Genomic DNA, 21,712 nt, shown 5'->3' with positions numbered 1-21,712 from the left:
CCTTGATAGAAAATGTTTGCCGCCCCCTGCCTTAGACAACATTTCAAATTGCCAGACATCATATTTTATTGAATCTTAAGCTATCATCAGTGGAATTGGCATTTGGTGTGCCACCTGGAGGAATAAAGACTAGAATATCAAAGATACCCTTCTGTGGGACTGCAAACTATGGAAACAAATTGCGGTGGCCAATAGGACATTTATATAGATGCCCACATCGAGGGCCAATTCTCCAATGAGACTTAGTGGAATTAAGCAGCAGGTCAAACCTGAACTGACCAAATTACCACCGTCACAATCGGGGTCCATCATTGCATCAGAATGCTCTCCATTTGCCATAGTACACTGGGCACAGAGTAAAGAACTATAGATTTCTGATACAGAGACACCATTGTATGCCAGATTTGTGACTCCTACCAGAATTTCGTCTTCTTTGTCTCATGGTAGAAAAAGGTCACATTGGATGGGACTTTGACCCTGCCTACTCTTAGAAGATTGACTGCATTTCAGATGCCTGAATCACTTTGAGGACACTATTGATAGAATAGTACCTCACCACTGTTGGTACTTTTCAGGTATGGGTGTTGCTGTTTTAAGATGATCGGCTGACTTTGGCCACACAATTATGATCTTTGAAACTAATGTGTGCTATGTATTTGGCTCTCCAGACCATCTATATTCTTGCAATGATCTACCTTTCCTTGCAAATCCTACCTAACAATGTGCCATTAGTCAAGGTATTTAATAATAATTCCAAGGCACCTACCATCTTACAGGTTTATGGTTTCACTGAGCTCTAGAATAATCTCCTCAAAAATTAACTTATAATGATCTCTGTCTCTATCTTCCTTATCTCTCCCAGTCCACATAACTTTGTAATCACTGAATGTTGCTACACCCAGAATAGGATAATCTTCTTTTGGTAACTTACTAAATAATGATTAGGAAACAACATTAGTGAAATTTGAGATTTTGCTGTTATCATTACTGGGCATGATTGTTTTTTTCTTCTCCTGAGAGCAAGCCTAGACAAGTCTGGCTGACACACCCACCAGGTGGCTGCCCAGTCATAAGGGTACTAAGATTCAAACTTAATTCTTGTTAGTCACCTAGACTATCTTGTCAGATTTACGTGGTCCCATATCATAAAGAAAATAACCACATACCTGAGAACATTGTTTGCCAACCCCCCATATAATTGCTTATTCAGACCAAGGCAGGAGATACAATGGGTCTCCAAGAATTTTGTAAAAATGTACCTATTCTTCATCCAGAGGAAATATCTGGGTACAGGTAGGAGATGACTAGAGAAAATGTAAATTTATAGCTACCAATATGGGTACACTGATTTTGTGGCCATAAAAGGAAAACAATAACTCCAGAACCTTGAGAGGAAATTTTAGTCTACAGAGGTATACAGAGTAGAGAAAGTTAATGGTTTCTTTTTCCCCCTATATTCACCCTTCAGCCTAGAAAAACAAGCATAACGTCTATCTTAGTCAAGAAGTAGTAGTGGCTGGCGATCTGACCTGCTTGACTAGTCGTTCTCATCAACATGCTATGACAATAGAATAACTCATATGGACATGGCCAGTCCTATTTTTCTGTGGCTAACACCATCGATGACAAACTCCAAATGTGGATTCCTCTTTAAAGTGTACAATCACAATGACTGGCCCAAATTTGTTCCAATCTGACTGATACAAATGCTCTCCTAATGCCTGGATGGACTTGGCTTATGTTGTACATGGATACTGAAGCTGCAATTACTTGGTGACACTGCCCATGAGGCTTAAGCAAACCAATGTATTGGTGAATCAAGTGAAATTTAATAATACATCCCAAGCTGAAGTGACTGGTATGACTTTGGGTTATTTGTTTATACGTGGGAATGACTGAGCCATGGACTGTCTCTATTGGGGATGAGTTGCACCTTGGCACATCCATTAGCCTCTCTAATTATTGGTCATGGCACCAAAGATAAGCCAGTCTGTCTAAACTCTCTTGCTTGGACTGTAGTAGGTAATAGACTGGCCATGGCCTACACCCTCACCATGTAAAATAAGCCTACTTGTCTACCCTGGGACTTATTCAGAGTTGTCTCAGTACAGGACCCTGGCAACGTGATTGAGGTTAATATGGCAGATTGACTTCAACCTGCTCCTTGAAGTCCTATCAATATCCTTAAATAAATGCTATGTATGGAAAATTTAATAGATTTATTCTTAGCTTCTGTCAGTGAGATAAATCAGAGTGGCTGACAAAATAGCATACTTATATGAAAATTCACCAGAAGCCTAGGAAATGCCAGATCCATAGAAAGAAGGATAGGAAGAAGAAGATGTTAATAATATAAAGCTAATTTTAACATACGATTATACTTTCTCTGCCTTTATGGAACAATGTACATACTTATATAGTGTTAAATGTTGCTTTCTTAATTAAAACAATATGATGACACAAACAGAGTGAGGGCAAGTGAAAGAAAAGCTTCCATGTTTTGTCTGCTGCTCTTCTTTTGTAAAATTTTGATGTACCTGTTTGTGTAATTTATCTATTATTCTTTCAATATACAATTCCAAATGTAGACTAACTTACAAGAAGAAGACAATCAGGAGGTAACTGATATTTAAGTCAAGATCTGAGAATATTTGTTCACAAATATTAAATCCATATATATCTTTATGAAGATAAGTACATTTTAATAGGAATTTGGTCAAAACATTTGAAATAATAAAAGGTTTTTGTTCTTTTTCTTTGGAGACATCCATGCATGGTTTCCCTTGATGAAAAAATAATTCTTTTATAACCATAACATCTATTTCTTTTTCAAATATGTCTAGAAATTCATTTAAAAGACTACTCTCACACTGCGGGGTCTCCATTTGAAGGATCCGATGTACATTTTAATACAGCTAAATTGTATACTGTATACGAACTTTAGAATTACTTTCTACAACACCTTTTATAATTGAGAACTATGTTCTCATTTTAGATAATAAATAAATTTCACAAAATTTAAAGTGACATTTTGGATATATATAATATACATATATAAATATATGTACATATATACATATATGTATATATACATTTATAAAAATTCATGTTTTGCATACTAGTGTAAAAGTTTGCTGAACTGTATAACTTATTTTTCAATAAGAGGTTCATATTTAAAACCTATCATAGGGGACTTCCCTTGTGGCACAATGGTTAAGAATCCGCCTGCCAATGCAGGGGACATGGGTTCAAGCCCTGTTCCGGGAAGATCCCACATGCCGCGGAGCAACTAAGCCCATGCACCACAACTACTGAGCCTGCGCTATAGAGCCCGCGAGTCACAAGTACTGAAGCCCATGCACCTAGAGCCCTGGCCCAGCAACAAGAGAAGCCACCACAATGAGAAGCCTGCGCACCACAACGAAGAGTAGCCACCGCTTGAAGCAACTAGAGAAAGGCTGCACACAGCAACAAAGACCCAATGTAACCAAAAATAAATAAATAAATATATATATATAATTTTTAAAAAAAAATATCATAATTTAAGACAGAAAACTACTTTCTACTGTTTTCTACATAATTTGCTTATTAAATTCCTGTATATGTGTACTCTTTTTGTATATCATATTTTCCCAGTCAGTATGTGTGTAAATATGTTTATATACACACACACACATACATATGAAATAGCATTTGAACTTCAGTAACTTTACATACAATACCATACCACAAACACATGTATAGGAAGATGTGTAGCTTTCATTTGACTGATGAATACAACTATTTAAATGTTGTGACTTATTAGAATTCAATGTGTTTCAAACAGAAGGCATTATCTATACAACACTTTCTTTACAGCCTCACCTCATATCTGCCTTTATCTTTTTACATTTCAGCAACACTAGACTAGGCAGTATTCCCTGAATGTTCAATGTGTTTTATATACCTGAAGCTTTATCAAATACCTAGAATACCTTCCACTATTTCAGTAACTCTTGGCATCATACTCATCATTGCAGGTTATATATGAGAATTTCTAGCAATAAGTTTAAGGAGAAATTATGTTTCTTCTCTGTGATCTTATAAGAGGCAACTATTGCTCTTACCAACAGTTACTCAATCAGTGAAGTATAAACATGCTCCATACTGGAGCAGCACTCCAAATCTGACTCTGAAGTCAGCTCTTCTCCACTCTGGGTTTCTGTGATTTGTGGTGGTACTGTTCCACAAACAGCTCTAAGAATGGCCTGACTCAGTCTGACAAATCAGGACATCATTCTGGTGACTTTGATCAGTTAGGGCATAGAGGAATTTATAACTGCAAGATTTTTTTCTCTGGAGAGTCTAGGCGAGGTGTTCCATTTCTTTTTGCTCAACCTGGAATATGAGATTTAAGCCTGATAGCCAGCCACACTGTAGAGTCAGCCTACTTGTAAATAAAGCAAAGCCAGAGTGAAGAGAGGAGGTGTTATCCTTTGAGTGTTTTCTATTTCTATGCATATATGTTGCAGACAAGTGACACAATAAATACTGTATTGTTTGGATTTTTCTCCTGTATCTAATGATTTTTAAAAATATTATTTCATATATATATATTCATATGTTTAACCTTGGGTTAATATTCTATTCAACTACCTATCATTTATATATATATATTTTAGTTCATTTAAGGTAAAATGTATTGTAATGGCATTTGTATATTAGAATCTAATACTAGGCTTTGCATATAATGGATATTTACCAATAATCTGTTGAATTAAATAGGACCACAGATAATTGAATTTACACTGTAAATACTGACTTTTCAAATGCTTATTCATAGTAGAATTAAAAGCACAATTTTAGGAAAACATATGTAATACACAGAGAATCCATTCATATATCTGTTTAATAATTTTGTTGCTTTAATCTATTATGTATTTGGCACCATGCAAAATATTGAATTTAAAAAGGTAAATAAACTGATCTTTTCCATAAGGAGAACACAGGCTCATAGAAAACCAGATGTAGTTAGTTATTATACAATGTAAAAAGTATTTTATAAAAGCACAAAAGACATAGAGAATTACATCACACTGCCAAAAGAAAGGTGATAAGGTTAGATTTATCTGGCAAGTTTATTTGAATTAATTAAATGACAGTAATCCGTGGGATTTCTCTGAAAAGTTAACCAATTGGAGGGAAAAGGAGAAAATATCAGTGGATATTCTTGGAAGAAGTTGATTTTATGAGAATGGAGAGGGAAGGAAGGAGGAAAGAGAAAGCCGCAGAGATTTTCCTATTTTCTAAGCAGCACAGGTACTTTCCTATTAATTTCTAATGTATAATGAGAGAAATATAAGGGGAGTTTCAGATTCCTTATCAGTTCTAAGTAAAAATATGCATAGTCCACATGGTTACCTAGGATTCTAGAGCCAAAACTCATGCCCAAGTAAGCTTAACATTAATAGTTAGGCTTCAGACAATTATATTTTTCCATGGTTTTAAATTTTTTACTTAAAAGTAGTATAACTTTTATTATTTTACAAACAGACTGTCTCAGTTAATTTTGTTTTATATACACAGAAAAATGTGGAATCAACGTATGAATATGTAGTTCTGAAAGATGGGACAGCTCGTCACAGATAAACTGAAAACAAGTTTTTCATATTTTACTGATTTAATATGTCTTGCTGATAGTGATGAAAGACAAGCTAAATAGGTTACTAAACTTTTTATTGACATATATTTATAACAAATTTCTCAGTTCTGTCTAGATATATCAGGTAGCTATATTTTTCCATATTTTATGAGAATTTTTGCTTTAGTTTCAATTTCTGAATTTGCTCCGCATAGGACTGCTGTCCTTTAAGCTTGTTTATGTTAGCTTTATGTCTCTAAATTTGTCTCTGTCAGTATCTTCTTTGTTTTTCCATGTAAAGTTGCACTCTTATTTGACAACAAGAAATACAGAATCACTACAGATTTAATGTAGTGATCATAATGCTTTCTGGTTTACAACTGATGGTTTCTAACTTTTCAACAAATTTTTTCATTAAACAAACATACGTTAAGTGTTTGTTATATGCTCCACTGTAGAAATAGAGAAGATATGACCTTGAGGAGCTTGTAATCAGTTAAAAAAGACAAATATACGTGAAATTTAAAATGCCAAAAGAATAAAAGATAGTACATAATTATACACAGTACATAAAGAATATATACATATAGGAGTTAACTAAATTGGCATATTATGGGCAGATACGGCATCAGAAAAGGGGTTTAGAAGAGGTCTAGCAATGTTTGGTCTTGAAGAATATATTTTTACATGTCAAAAAAATGCATTTCAGATAAGGGGATAGAAAATATAGACATAAACGTCAAATGAGAAAGTACAAATGGTTTCATGAAATATAAACTAAAAATAGAGAAGAGGATAGAAAAAATGAGATTAAAATTTGTAAATGACATGATATTATATACAGAAAACCCTAAAAACCCCAGCCAAAACTCTGAGGACTAAAAAACAAATTCAGTCAATTTGTAGAATACAAAATTAACATACAAAAATCTGTTGCACTTCTATACACTAATAATAAATTATCATAAAGAGAAATCAAGAACAATCCCATTTACAACTGCAACAAAAAGAATAACTTAGGAATAAATTTAACAAAGGAGGTGAAAGATCTATACACTGAAAATCATAAGATATTGATGAAAGAAACTGAAGAATTCACAAATAAATGGGAAGATATTCCACGCTCATGGATTGGAAAAATTAATGCTGTTAAATGTCCATACTACCCAAAACAACCTATGGATTCAACACAATGTCTATCAAAATTCAAATGGCATTTTTCACAGAAATAGAACAAACAACACTAAAATTTGTATGGAACCATAAAAGACTCCAAATAACCAAAGCAATATTGAGAAAGAAGAATAACGCTGGAAGCATCACACTTCCTGATTTCAAGTATATTACAGATATATAGGAATCAAAACAGTATAGTATTGGCATTAAAAACAGACACATAGATAAACGGAACAGAACACAAAGCCCAGAAATAAATCCATGCATACACAGTCAAATTTATTTACAACAAAGGAGCCAAAAATATACTGAGGAAAGAATAGTTTCTTCAGTAGACAGTGTTGGACAGCCACATGCAAAAGAATGAAACTGAACCACTCTCTTACACCATATACAAAAATTAACATAAAATAGATTAAACACTGAATGGAAGACCTGAAACCATACACTCCTAAAATTGTAAGTATATATATGTGTGTGTGTGTGTGTATACATACACACACACACATATGGGGTAAGCTCTTTGATATCAGTCTTGGCAAGATTTTTTGATTTAACACCAAAAGCAAAGGCAACAAAAGCAAAAGTACACAACTGGAACTACATCAAATTAAAAAAATCTTCTGCACAGCAAATGAAGTGGTCAACAAAGTTCAAAGGTAACATATGGAACAGGAGAAATTATTTGTGAATCATATATCTGATAAGAGGTTAATACCCAAAATATATAAAGAACTCACACAACCCAAAAGAAAAAAATAATAATCTGAGTAAAAAAAGGACAGAAGATCTGAATAGACATTTTTCCAAAGAAGACATACAGACGGCCAACAGGTACATGAAAAGGTACTCAACACTACTAATCATGAGGGAAATGCAAATCAAAATGATAATGAAATATCACCCACACCACTTAGAATGGCTAGTACCAAAGAGACAAGAAATAACAAGGATGTGGAAAAAAGGAAACCTTTGTGTACTGCTGATGGGAATGTAAATTTGTGCAGCCATTATGGAAAACAATATGGAGCTTCCTCAAAAATTAAAAATAGAACTACCATATGACACAGAAATTCCACTTTTGGGTATTTAACTGAAGAAACAAAGTCACCATCTTGCAGAGATATCTGCATCCCCATGTTCAGTGCAGTATTATTAACAATAGCCAATGATAAACAATGTATGGAAATAACCTAAGTATCAATGGATGAACAGATAAAGTGTTGTATATATACATACATATTTATATAGTGTACATATACATATTTATACATAAATATATGTATATTAATATATATAAAAAGTGGAATATTATTCAGCCACAATAAGAAAGAAATCCTACCATTTGGGACAACATGGATGGACCTTGAAGGTATTATGCCAAATGAAATAATCAGAGAAAGACAAATACTGTATGATCTCACTCATATGTGGGATCTAAAAAACCAAAAAAACCAAAAAACTCTGAATTCATAGAAACAGAAAACAGATTGCTGGTTGCCAGAGGCAGGGGAGTGGGTGAAATGGATGAAGGGGGTCAAAAGATACAAACTTCCAGTTATAAAAAGTCCTGGGGATATAAGGTACAGCATGGTAATTACAGTTAACAACACTATGTTGTATATTTGCAAGTTGCTAAGGGAGTAGATTTTAAAAGTTTCATTATGAGAAAAAAAAAGTTTTTTGTAACTCTGTGTGGTGACGGAAGTTAACTAAACTTGTTGTAATTATTTTGCAATGTATATATATATAACAAATTATTGTGTTATATACCTAAAACTAATACACTACATCTCAATTTTTAAAAGGGGTTACCAAATAGAAAAATATGAGATTAAAATTTAGCTGCAGCCAAAGTAGCTTTTATACTCTATGAATATAGTTGTATTTTAATCTGCAGGAAAGATATTTTATATAGGAGGGTGGAAAATCTGTAAACACATTATAAATAAATTTCCCTGGTGCAATTCAGATGAACAAATTGAAAAGATGACAGTACAGAGAACTGAAGACAAGTTGACTAACAGTTCACAAAATACCTAAGAAATACAGAAATCCTGAATAAGACAGGGATTGCTGATGAAAAACAGGGAGCATTTATTTATTTTGAATGGGAAATTCTTGGGGAGGTGGTTTTGATTTGGAAGAAAAAGTTTGGACTTTGAATCAGAAAGCTTAATTTTAATTCAATTTCACTACTTACTACCAGTAAGATTTTTGTAAGCTAATTACACATTTAACTCTCAATTTCTCATTTGTATAATTAATCTAACCATACTGTGTACATTTATATTTTTTTCTTATAGTTGTTCATGTTCTTTCTAGTTATATGTCTTTCCATATTTTGCAATATGAAAGAATAATTATATGAAAGGAATAAGTGACATTGAAACTAGACAAGTTTGATCCTATAATAAGTAAGCATCATCAAATGTGCTGTTGGTCAAAATGAACACTTTTTTCATTTATCTTCCAAGACATCACACTCTCTGGATTTTCTGCCCACCTGTGTAGTCTCTCAACAAAGACACTTTGTCTGTTTATTCTTCTTCTTTTCCTTTGGAATAACAAATAATTATTGAATGTTACACTGGTGAGCTCCTGGTACTTGATCCTCCTCCCTACCTATAGTCAATCCTTAGTAATCTCATTTAGTATCATGGCTTCTTTCTTTTTTTTTTTACATCTTTATTGGAGTATAATTGCTTTACAATGGTGTGTTAGTTTCTGCTTTATAACAAAGTGAATCAGTTATACATATGTTCCCATATCTCTTCCCTCTTGCATCTCCCTCCCTCCCACCCTCCCTATCCCACCCCTCAATGTGGTCACAAACCACCGAGCTGATCTCCCTGTGCTATGTGGCTGCTTCCCACTAGCTATCTACCTTACGTTTGGTAGTGTATATATGTCCATGCCTCTCTCTCGCTTTGTCACAGCTCACCCTTCCCCCTCCCCATATCCTCAAGTCCATTCTCTAGTAGGTTTGTGTCTTTATTCCTGTCTTAGCCCCTAGGTTCTTCATGACATTTTTTTTTCTTAAATTCCATATATATGTGTTAGCATACAGTATTTGTCTTTCTCTTTCTGACTTACTTCACTCTGTATGACAGACTCTAGGTCTACCCACCTCATTACAAATAGCTCAATTTCGTTTCTTTTTATGGCTGAGTAATATTCCATTGTATATATGTGCCACATCTTCTTTATCCATTCATCCAAAAATGGGCAGAAGACCTAAATAGACATTTCTCTAAAGAAGATATACAGACTGCCAACAAACACATGAAAGAATGCTCAACATCATTAATCATTAGAGAAATGCAAATCAAAACTACAATGAGATATCATCTCACACCAGTCAGAATGGCCATCATCAAAAAATCTATAAACAATAAATGCTGGAGAGGGTGTGGAGAAAAGGGAACACTCTTGCACTGCTGGTGGGAATGTGAATTGGTACAGCCACTATGCAGAACATTATGGAGCTTCCTTAAGAAACTACAAATAGAATTACCATATGACCCAGCAATCCCACTACTGGGCATATACCCTGAGAAAACCATAATTCAAAAAGAGTCATGTACCAAAATGTTCATTGCAGCTCTATTTACAATAGCCCAGAGATGTAAACAACGTAATTGTCCATCATCTTTTTTCTTCTTTTTTTGCGGTATGCGGGCCTCTCACTGCTGTGGCCTCTCCCCTTGCGGAGCACAGGCTCCGGACGCGCAGGCTCAGCGGCCATGGCTCACGGGCCCAGCCGCTGAGCGGCATGTGGGATCCTACGGGACCGGGACACGAACCCGTGTCCCCTGCAACGGCAGGTGGACTCTCAACCACTGTGCCACCAGGGAAGCCCTATTAAGGCTTTTATAAGCCATCTTATGCCAACTTTGAGTTATTGTTATCTTTTAATTTTAGTATATATCTCTACCTAACCACCTGTATGACCCAGATACCGAGAAGAGTGTTTGGCAATCACCAAATGAATAAATAAACAAACCAATAAATAAATAAAATTGAAATATTACATACCCAGTTTGCAGAACGATGAAGTATACATCTGCTGAGTATTGCCCTCATCAGTCTATAATGAGATAAAAATGAAAGATAATACAGATTAATACAGAAAACATTAAAAAAAATAAGATGAGACTAAAATAAGAATTATTCTGAGTAAAAAAAAAAGGAAAATAGGGAAGAGAATAATGTTAATATAATGTTGAATAATGTTAAAACTCTGAAAAGAAAATTCCATTTTATGTTCTCCAATATGCATTGAAGAATATAACTTCTTTGAGAACCAAGCCCACTAATGGAACTAAGGCTGTCTTTTTTTGTACAGTTTTGCTCTGGACTTGTTACTGGAGAATAAGGAATCAAAACGTGTCATTCGCTTAATGCCGATTTGTTGACGTTTAAATAGTAATACACATAAGCTTCATGGGAAAATGTTTATCACAATGTTAAATAAATACCAGTTAATTTCATGTTAATACAAACAGTTATTATGCTGTAGAACTAAGGGAATGGAAGGAATCTACGATGATATGATGTTTCTGGCTTATCTGGTGGAGCTTTTATGTTGTCAATAAGCTGTTTTGTTTCTGTACTACATGTAAATGCTTGTGGGCATACATCTAAAGATAAGAACTTTTAACAACATAATTCACACATATATGTGCGGTATGCCACAGCACCCAAATAAGTGAAATATAAGAAAAAAAATGGCAATGTCAAATGGCTCGCATTGGCTCAACATGCAGGTGACGGGATTGCTAGCAATATATCGTTCGTATATATAAGAGTGAGTACATTAGTTGAAATTGTTATTGATTGGAAAAAAAAATGCCTCAAGTGAATTGTATTAGTCAGGGTACTCCAGAGATACAGGACATATACATACATACGTATACATAGAGCAAGAGCAAGAGTGAGAGCAAAAGTGGGATTATAAGGAATTGGCTTATGTGATTACTAAGGCTGAGAAGTCCCATGATCTGTTTTCTGCAAGCTGGAAACCCAAGAAAGCTGATGGTACAGTTCTAAGAAACAAAGGACTAATGGGGGTTCGCCCCAGTCTGATGAGAAGACTGATGGCCCATTTTACACTGTCAGGCAAAGAGAACAAATTCTCCCTTCTCCTTTCTGTTTTATTCACACCATCAATGTATTGGATGATAACTACTCATAAAGGGGAGACAATCTGCTCTACTCAGTTCACCAATTCAATTGCTAATTTCATCCAGAAACAACCTCACCGATCCAGAAATGACATTTAGTCAAATATGTGGGAACCCAGTGATTTAGAGACGTTGACACAGAAAATTAACTAGCACATGAATGATTAATGAATTTAATGCCCACTACTGGGTAATGGGATAATAGTTCCAAATGGGGGCCAGAATCAGAAACACCTAATAGAGGCCTGGTTCAGCTTTATTTTGTGTGTGTGTGTGTTGGCGGGGGTGGGGGGGTGGGGGGGGGTCAATGAGAATTAACATGGATTAACATGCAAGTAAGAGAAAAAAAAGGGGACCCAACCAGAAGAGCACACAGGCAAAGGAAATGAAGTGAGAATAATTACCACCACTATTCATCAGCATTCTCCTAATACGTATCGTAGATTTGTTTAAAGTCAGTGATGCCACTCTTTTTAAAGTAAATCTATAAATATGTATTGAACTGTCTTTGCATCTCTACTGACTGAATTTTTTTGATATAGAAAAAGAGTCAGTCAGGATACTCGGTACTGTAGCGGTCACACAAATATTATAAAATTGCTTTCTACAATATAACATTAGCACAAGAGCTTGGATCAGAGATAAAAAGTGATTTTGTTTGAGCCCACTTAACCATGGGTATAAGCATCATAGAGCTGGAATAGAAGCTACTATGAACTGTCACAAGTAAACATCTAGCAAGTTATAGGTCTAGATGCTCTCATAACTGAGTAGACTTAAAATCATATACGCTAGCATCAACGGGTCAATTAGGTCAACACACGTTATAATAACAGGTAAATTTAAGCTGTTGTTAGTCTTAACAACAGAAAGGTGAGGATTAAAGCACCTAAGGCTCATCATAGCAAAAATAGAACTTTAGGGTGAGGTATACAGAAAGTCTTATTTTGATAAAAGGTATACAGTAAACCCAAATCCAGGTAAAAAAAAGTTATTTCCTTCCTGGGGCTTGACAAGTTGGCACAAATCTGATTTTTCTGTGAGGAGGAGATTATACTTAGCCTTTAATATCTTTGCACAAAAGAGACACTACCAGCAAGAATGTTTAGCAAAAATGTTACTGATTCCTTTAAGTTATCCCCAGGTCAACCTATTTAGTCAGTATTGAAGCGACGATACACATTATTTAGTTATGAGATATATAAACAATTACATTATTAATGTTTAAACCAATTATAAATAAAGTTCAAAGTTCTATGTATTCATACAGAACAATTCAAGTGATCAAATATTTAAAATCCCATATACCCTATAAAAATTTCATGCTTAGGATGTCAAAAATTTAACCTTTGTCCTGTACTATTTATCTTACCTTATATCAATCATTTAACTAAATAAACTTTAATAAAGCATAAAATAGTAAGTAAAAATTATATAAAATTTGGAAGAATATCAGTAGCTCTAATTTAGCTCTCTTACTATAAATGGCTTGTTGGAAACTTCTAGTACAAATCCATGTTGACAGTTTGATCACTTTATGTATTCTTTGAGGAAAAGGATTATCTCTGTAACTATATAAATAAACTAGTACTTTGCTGGTTCCAAAGAAATATATGCAATACCCAAAAATGAATATTATGTAGTCACTCCTGTAGGAAACTTTTGAAAAAAAAGCCCAAGGGTTAACCAGTGCAGTTGAATAAATTTATTTATTGTAAAAAAAAAAACAAAAACCTTAGGAGCTCTGCAATAATGGCATATTTAAAATATAATCCTGATGTTTAAATGGTTTATAAGTAGATCATTATAAGGAAGGCATCCATTAATAAGGATATAGGTAATAAGGTCATTACCAGAGTTGAAAAGAATTAAAATTGCATGATTAATGTGTTCATTAATATATTAAATAGTATAGTATTAAAGAGATGTGTTCATTAATATATTAAATAGTACAGTATTAAAGAGATTTGAAATATTTCTTAAAGGCACATTTATTTTAAGGAAATATCATATGAGGAAACCTAGTAACTTTAGGTAATTCTCTAAAAATAGTTAAAATAGCCACCAAGATGAAATAGCACAGATTTTTTTTTTTCCACAGAGAATAATTTACATCCAACTTCTCAATTGGAGTTAAAATGAGGGAAAATACAGTAATACAGATGGACCAGTGACCTGGAAGTCAGGGGTATGAACTCTAATTGTAAATATCAAAATCTAGCTTTATGACCTTATCCCAAGACTCCTAATCTTTCATTGCTTAACTTTTTGACCTGCCCATAATGTATGAGGGATATATTGCATATTTTAAGTACATTAAAAATTTAAAAGTGATATACCAATGCATTTGCAAAAGTGTTTGTAGCTTTTCAATAGTAGCAACAAGAATTACCTTTCTACAGATATTACTAGCATGTGTCAATTAACAATTACTAATATTTCAAAAGAAAAGTGATAGATAATGAATGGCAATATGAAATTAATTTTTGAATGTAAATTTATTTGTCAGGATTCTACGGAGAAATAGAACCAATAGGATGTGGATATAAGCAGAGAAAGATTTATTTTAAAGAACTGGCTCACATCATGATCATGGAGGCTGGCAAAACCAAAATCTGAAATTTAGGTTCAAAGGCCCCAGGGCTGGAGATACAGGGAAGAGAGTCTATGTTACAGTTCAAATCTAAGGGCCATCTGCCTACAGAACTGCCTCTTGCTCAGGGGAGATTAGTCTTTTCTTCTATTCAGGACTTCAGCTGATTGGATGAGGGCCACCCGCATTCTGGAGGGCAATCGGCTTTACTCGAAGTTCACAGATTTAAATATTAATCTCAGCAAAAAACACCCTTTCAGAAACAGCCAAAATAATATTTGACTACATAACTGGGCACGATGGTCCAGCCAAGTTGATACATAGTATTAACCATCATATATAAATTAAATACAATTATTAATTATGAATCCAATATATTCATTCTTTAATTACAAGGTTGCCTTAAAATTAAGATGAGACAGAGTAGTGACTAAGTAAATAATAGGCAGCTCCCAGACACTGTTTACCCAATCCTTTGTCCTCATCAGCTTAAAGTTTATATAAAAGCCTTAACATAGAACACCTCAGCTTTCCCCAAGTCTTCACTTGAACCACTCCCATCCCACTTGCTTGTATTTCATTTAGTCTTTTGGTTTCCATGCATGTAGAATTTCCACTCAGGCCCACTACTGGGACTTTATTATTATTTTTTTTAATGCAAGGTCCTCACTTCAGTCTCTCTCTCTCCCTCCCCCTCCCTCCCTCCCTCAGTTGATAAAAATTCAATAAACGTCCCTCCTATTTACAGGGATTCAACATACTTATTAAATTTATGTTCAAAGGAGAATTATGTGCAGTGGTTATAAATTTACAGTCACAACTCACATATGAAAAACTATATTACAAAAAGAGATTTAGTACCTATAGTCCATCACCAAATTGCATATACTATATAAAAAAAAAACCTGCTTTCCTTTTCTCAGTATGAATGAAATGTGACTATCTGACATGTTCAAATGAAGCATATAGTTTCACAAAAATTATCTTTTATAAAATTAACTACTTGGAAAGATGAACTAAAGGGGCTCTATTTGGAGTAGACTGGTGCAAAGCAATGCATTTCTGATATGCTGTGTGTGTGTGTGTGTGTGTGTGTGTGTGTATGTATTTCAAAAACAGATGAGAGAGTTCAGAATAACTAAATATCTTTGTAGTTATAATGTGGGAATTAAAATACATTAATACATTTTGCTTTGTCTAATTACTTGATATTTAAATGCACATGTTTATACACATAGGTTAAAACAACTAATAACATAACAATGGTTAGGTTATTTTTAACCATTCTACTATTCCTCTTTGATTAACCTGCCATATTATCTATTTAGACACATATACTAGGAGGAGTACAGCTGATACTGTGAATGAAATAAACAGATTTTCCCCAAAATAAATTACGTTTCACCAAAAATCTAATCATCTTCTTTCAATCAGTGTAGATACCTCCTTAACACATACTCCAATATGAACCTTTATTTCAGAAATTCCCTACAATTTTTTCTAATTAAAACTTTTTTTATTCATAACTTTATATCCACACATATTTAGTACTTCAGTGCCGATAGACTTTGGCTATTTCAGTATTAGGATATAGTGAATTATACGCTATTTACAGCTTTGACTCCAATCATTAGCTGGAGGTAACTTGTATGATGGAGGAAGAGTATCCTTACAGATTATAAATCATTGGATCCAGCATTTTTGTTGTTGCTGTTAAACATACAGTGGATCAAAAGAACGGATCTCAGGGCACGAGATTGCAGAAATTTCCCTAATACAACTCTCCAATTTTGCACATGATTAAATTGAAGCACATGAAGTCCAAGAAGATTTTCTGTGATCACAAAAGTTTATTCTGAAAAATCTAGACTGTTCCAGGTCTCCTGACTTTTAGTTAAACATTCTTTTTTTAAAAAAGTTCAGGACTTCCCTGGTGGTGCAGTGGTTAAGAATCTGCCTGCCAGCACAGGGGACATGGGTTTGAGCCCTGGTCCGGGAAGATCCCACACGCTGCAGAACAACTAAGCCCGTGAGCCACAACTACTGAGCATGCGCTCTAGAGCCCGCAAGTCACAACTACTGAGCCCATGTGCCACAGCTACTGAAGCCTGCATGCCTAGAGCCTATGCTCTGCAACAAGAGAAGCCACCACAATGAGAAGCCTGCGCACCGCAATGAAGAGTAGGCCCCACTCACTGCAACTAGAGAAAGCCCGCGCGCAGCAACGAAGACCCAACACAGTCATAAATAAATAAATAAATAAATAAATACATTTATTTAAAAAAAAGCTCATACCACCTAATATGAAATTTTCTGCCTCTCTTGCTCAGCATCACTGTTTTTCTACTATTTTAATTAGCCTATAGGAATAAACAAGAATAATTTTATTTGTAAGCTATATTGTTTTAATCTACTTTAGATGAATAACATGTAAAATATTGAATAAGCTGAAATTAAATAAAATTATAACAAAAATAAGTATTAAAATGTTTAGAAAATTGTTGATTTCCTTAAAGATTTTAGTCAAACATCTGAAGTTATAGATAGTTCAAAAAAACTCGAAATAAATGCCATGACTTGAAGTTGTTCCATTAGTAAATAAGATATTTGTAAATAAGACAAGCTAAATTTTTAGCTTATCTAAATTTAGAACTGAACCATACATATCACAAGATAGCATTTTATATATACATTGATAAAAATGTAAAAATACACTCCCAATTTTTGAAAAACACAGTTATTTTAAAAATGAGACCTATCGTCTTTCTTTTTTAGATATAAAAAATGAAGTTGGACTTTAAATAACATGATAAACAAAAAATAACTAAAATTGTATCAGAGATTTAAACAGAAGATCTAAAACAATAAAACGCTTAGAAGAAAGCAGGACAAAAGCTTCATGACACTGGATTTGACAATGGTTTCTTGGCTATGACACCAAGAACACAGGCAACAAAATTTTAAAATAGATAAACAAGACTTCATAAAAATTAAAGTTTTGTGCATCAAAAGATATTACCATCAGAGGGAAAAGGCAACACAGAATGGGAGAAAATATTTTCAGATCATACATCTGATAAGAGATTAATTCTAAAATACATAGAGAGAAATTCTAAAATTCAATAAAACCCCCAAGATGTCTCTCTCTCTCTCTCTGTGTCTCTGTGTGTGTGTCCCTCTCTGTGTGTCTCTTTCACTCCATGTCTCTCTCTGTGTCTCTTTCTGTGTGTGTCTCTCTCTGTGTCTCTGTGTGTGGGCCTCTCTCTGTCTCTGTGTGTGTGTGTGTGTGTGTGTGTGTGTCTCTCTCTCTGTCTCTCTTTCTCTGTGCGTCTCTCTCTGTGTGTCTCTATCTCTCTCTGTGTCTCTTTCTGTGTGTGAGTGTCTCTGTGTATGTGTCTCTCTCTGTGTCTCTTTCTGTGTGTGTGCCTCTTTCTGTGTGTGTGTCTCCCTCTCTGTGTCTGCGTGTGTGTGTGTCTCTCTGTCTCTCTCTGTCTCTCTTTGTGTGTGTCTCTCTTTGTGTGTGTCTCTATCTCTCTCTCTGTGTCTCTCTCTCTGCATGTCTCTGTCTCTCTCTCAATGGCTCCTGTAACCCTTTGATATACCCCCATCACTGTGTGTGTGTGTGTGTGTGTGTGTGTGTATGTGTGTGTGTGTAAGTACTTCCTTAAATTCTGGCTCTAAAAGATTCTTCAGGCTCATTTTGTATACTTCTTAACCCAGCCCTAGAATCAGTCATTTCACCAAGGAGCCCTGGTTCCTTTTATTGAATAGTGGTATTAGAAACAATTATTTGGGTGCTAGGTACGCTCATTGCCATTGGTTTGGGATTTTAAGTTTTTAAAAGACAGTAATTCTACAGGGAAAGTATGGTAAGTAATTTTGTATTACTGACAGGAAAGTTGGCTTCCGTTTTAAAAACATCAAAATGCTTTGTCATGAAACTTGCAAAGGACCCTAGCTATAAAACAATAAAAAGCCCTAGTCAACATAGTATTGGAAGTCTTAGCCACAGCAATCAGAAATGGAAAAGAAATAAAAGAAATCCAGATTGGAAAGGAAGAAGTAAAATAGTCACTGTCTGCAAATGATGTAATACTCTACGTAAAAAATCCTGAAGATGCCAACAAAAACTATTAGAGCTCATTAATGAATTCTGTAAAGTTGCAGGATACAAAACTAATATACCCAAATCTGTTACATTTCTATGTATGAACAGCAAACTGTCAGAAACAGAAATTAAGAAAATAATCCCATTTAAAATCACATCAAAAAGAATAAAATACCTAGGGATAAATCTATGATCTTTCTTAATTTTGCTGTCTCTCTCCCCGAATTTTAGTAAACATTGTTACATTTAACATAAAGTATGAAAACTTTTACATGTGTGTGGATTTAGGGTAGATTGTGGAAAAGCCACTTTGATATCTTGGATTAACAACAATCAAGGTAGTGATCAGATTAATGGAAACAGGTACCCAGAGTCTGAGGACAATTTAAAGATATAAAACCTTCAAGAATCCACAGAAATATCAGGAAGTTTTTTGGACGTCCTTATGATTTAAAATCACTCCAGCTTAACATCCACAATGTTATATTCATCTCCTAGTGGTTGTTGATTTGAGCTTAATGGTTGGTTAACTACTCTCCCTAAATTAGAACTCTGTTTCTGCACTTCTTTGTCAACTCATTCTAAGAAGGTAAAATTTAACAAGGAGAAGATGTGGTAAATGTTCCACACCTATCAATTTCAGTGATATTCTATTCCACAGAAGGCAACTGTGAATAGGAAAAAAATCCTAGCAGTCAATTTTATTATACCTGTTTAAATCCATAATTTCCTTCATGGTACTATTTTCTGAGTGTGTAAAACTACATTCATTTGCTGTACTAAGGATCTGATAACCAGGTCTCACAAGAAATCTGTCATTCAAATTAATTGTTGCTGATAGCAACTGTTTTAACATAACATTTTAAAATGTTGTTTTGTTATATGTATTTTGAAATGATATTTAAGAGTATAACATAGAAAATTGAAAATATGAAAAAATTTTAATATAATTTACTCAAATCAAATTTAAAAAGTCAAGTAACTATGTTGTGCACCTGAAACTAAAATAACACTATAAATCACTTATATGTCAAAAGATATAAATAAATAAGTAAATAAAGTTAATATGTCGTATAATAAAACATGATAAAAATCCTGCAGTGAATACAACCTAGTTTATGTGCTTTAAATTTGGAGATGAATAGGGAAAGTGTTTAGCTGTATAATAATAATAACGTAAATTTTCTATAACTAAAGGCGAAAAATAATGTGGTTCTCAATAGTTTGTCTACTCAGTTGGAGCATTAAGTACTATAATTTTCTCATGAGAAAAGAAAATACTGTATGTGACATATTAAGCCTAACACTACGGTCTAATGAAATTATTCTGAAGTATGTTGTAATTTGAGATACTGCTTCCAATTATTTGTATTAGTGGTTTTCTTGTTTTGTCTAAAAAAATTAAATATCTTCTTAGTTATTTATAAAGTAGGTCCTGCTACAATGACCAAGAATGAAGCATTGAAAAGTATCATGTATTAAATATAAAATTGCATTCACACACATTACAAAATTAAACATTTTAGGGACACAAAAATAAGCTTTATTCATGTAATTCAGATACTTAATTACTTTACATGGCCATTAAGCTACGACTACAAATTAGGATGCTTAGTGCAGTCACTTATGAATGGTTGAGAAGTTTTTTTACAACTACAAGAACATGGTTTCACATAAATTTAGTTGTGTTTTTCTTTTTGAAGCATGATAATAATTATTTTAATTATGGGTAAGTTTTATACACTCAAGTCATATAATTTACAAATATTCATTCTTTATAACTTGAAATAAATTTATTTTCATTTATTTTGGTTTCTTAGTCCTTTGACAACTCCTCATTACTGATACACTTCTTACAATTACTCTGCAGCCAATCAGCACTCTGAATAACTTTGAATTTATCATCACCCAAATTTTATCACACAAACCCCTCAAATTTCAGCTTCCCATTTTGAAACCAAAAGTATTTTTCTTTCTATCTCAGCTATTCAAATAAGTTACAACATTTAAAAAGTATGTTCTTAATCTCCCAATCCATTAAATAAATTGTTGACTTTCTAATAACATCTTCAGTATTTATTCCTCACTGGACTCAGTGCCCCGTGAATAAAATCATTCCATTTGGAAGTACATTTAACTTGGCCCCTTTATCTCCATTTTACTCACCTGGCAATGTCCCGTATGAACTCAACCATGAATACATGCACATATCCAAGTATTTTGCGATAAACTGACAAGCCTAGAGAAACTGTTTCTAGTATAAAAGAATAATCTCAAACTATAACTATATTTCAATTCTTCTAGATAATTTAGTTTTCTAATAAACTACATATGAATTCAATATCTTCCTTTCTCTTTTGAAACCTTTTTTCCTCATCAAACGCCTCCCATTAGTCAATCTCAGAAGACTAATTTTCTTAATATTTCACTGAGGTCCTAGAAGTTATCGAATGAGAGCTCTTCTGTCACTCTGCTACCAAACCCACAAAAATTCTGGCATATGTATTCAACTTAACTTTCTCCCTAGCTATCACTGTTCAAATGCTCCTTACAGTAGACATCCATTTCTCTGACAAGATCCCCAGTGCTACTTTCTTTTGTCTTCTTAAAGCATTGATTCCTTTAAACACACTCTTCCTCTTACATCAGCATGTCTTACTCTCTATGGAATAATCCCTTACATGTTATAAACTTACTCCAGACTACACATTACACTCCATCTCCAGCTGTCTTCTACTATTTGTACTCCATTTGCCTACTCCTTTTCACAACATAGCTTTAAAAAAGTTGACTACATAAATCTGATGTTTTGCTCTCAGTACAACTCCTTTACTCTCTGTATTTCTCCTCTTTCAATATCTTCATCTATCATTGCTCAAAACTAAAACAAAGTGCTCATCTTGTACCTTCTTTCAATAAAGAACTATGACTTTTTCTCTACCACTTAATAAATAGGAACTTAGTAATTATTTGTTGAGTGAATAAATTAATAAATCAAAGTGTTTTGTTTTCTAAAAAGAGTTATACAT

The sequence above is a fragment of the Phocoena phocoena genome, chromosome 5, assembly GCF_963924675.1.
Source record: "Phocoena phocoena chromosome 5, mPhoPho1.1, whole genome shotgun sequence".
NCBI classification, from domain to species: domain Eukaryota; kingdom Metazoa; phylum Chordata; class Mammalia; order Artiodactyla; family Phocoenidae; genus Phocoena; species Phocoena phocoena.
The sequence above is the reverse complement of the archived record's forward strand: the minus strand, read 5'-3'. Positions refer to the sequence as shown.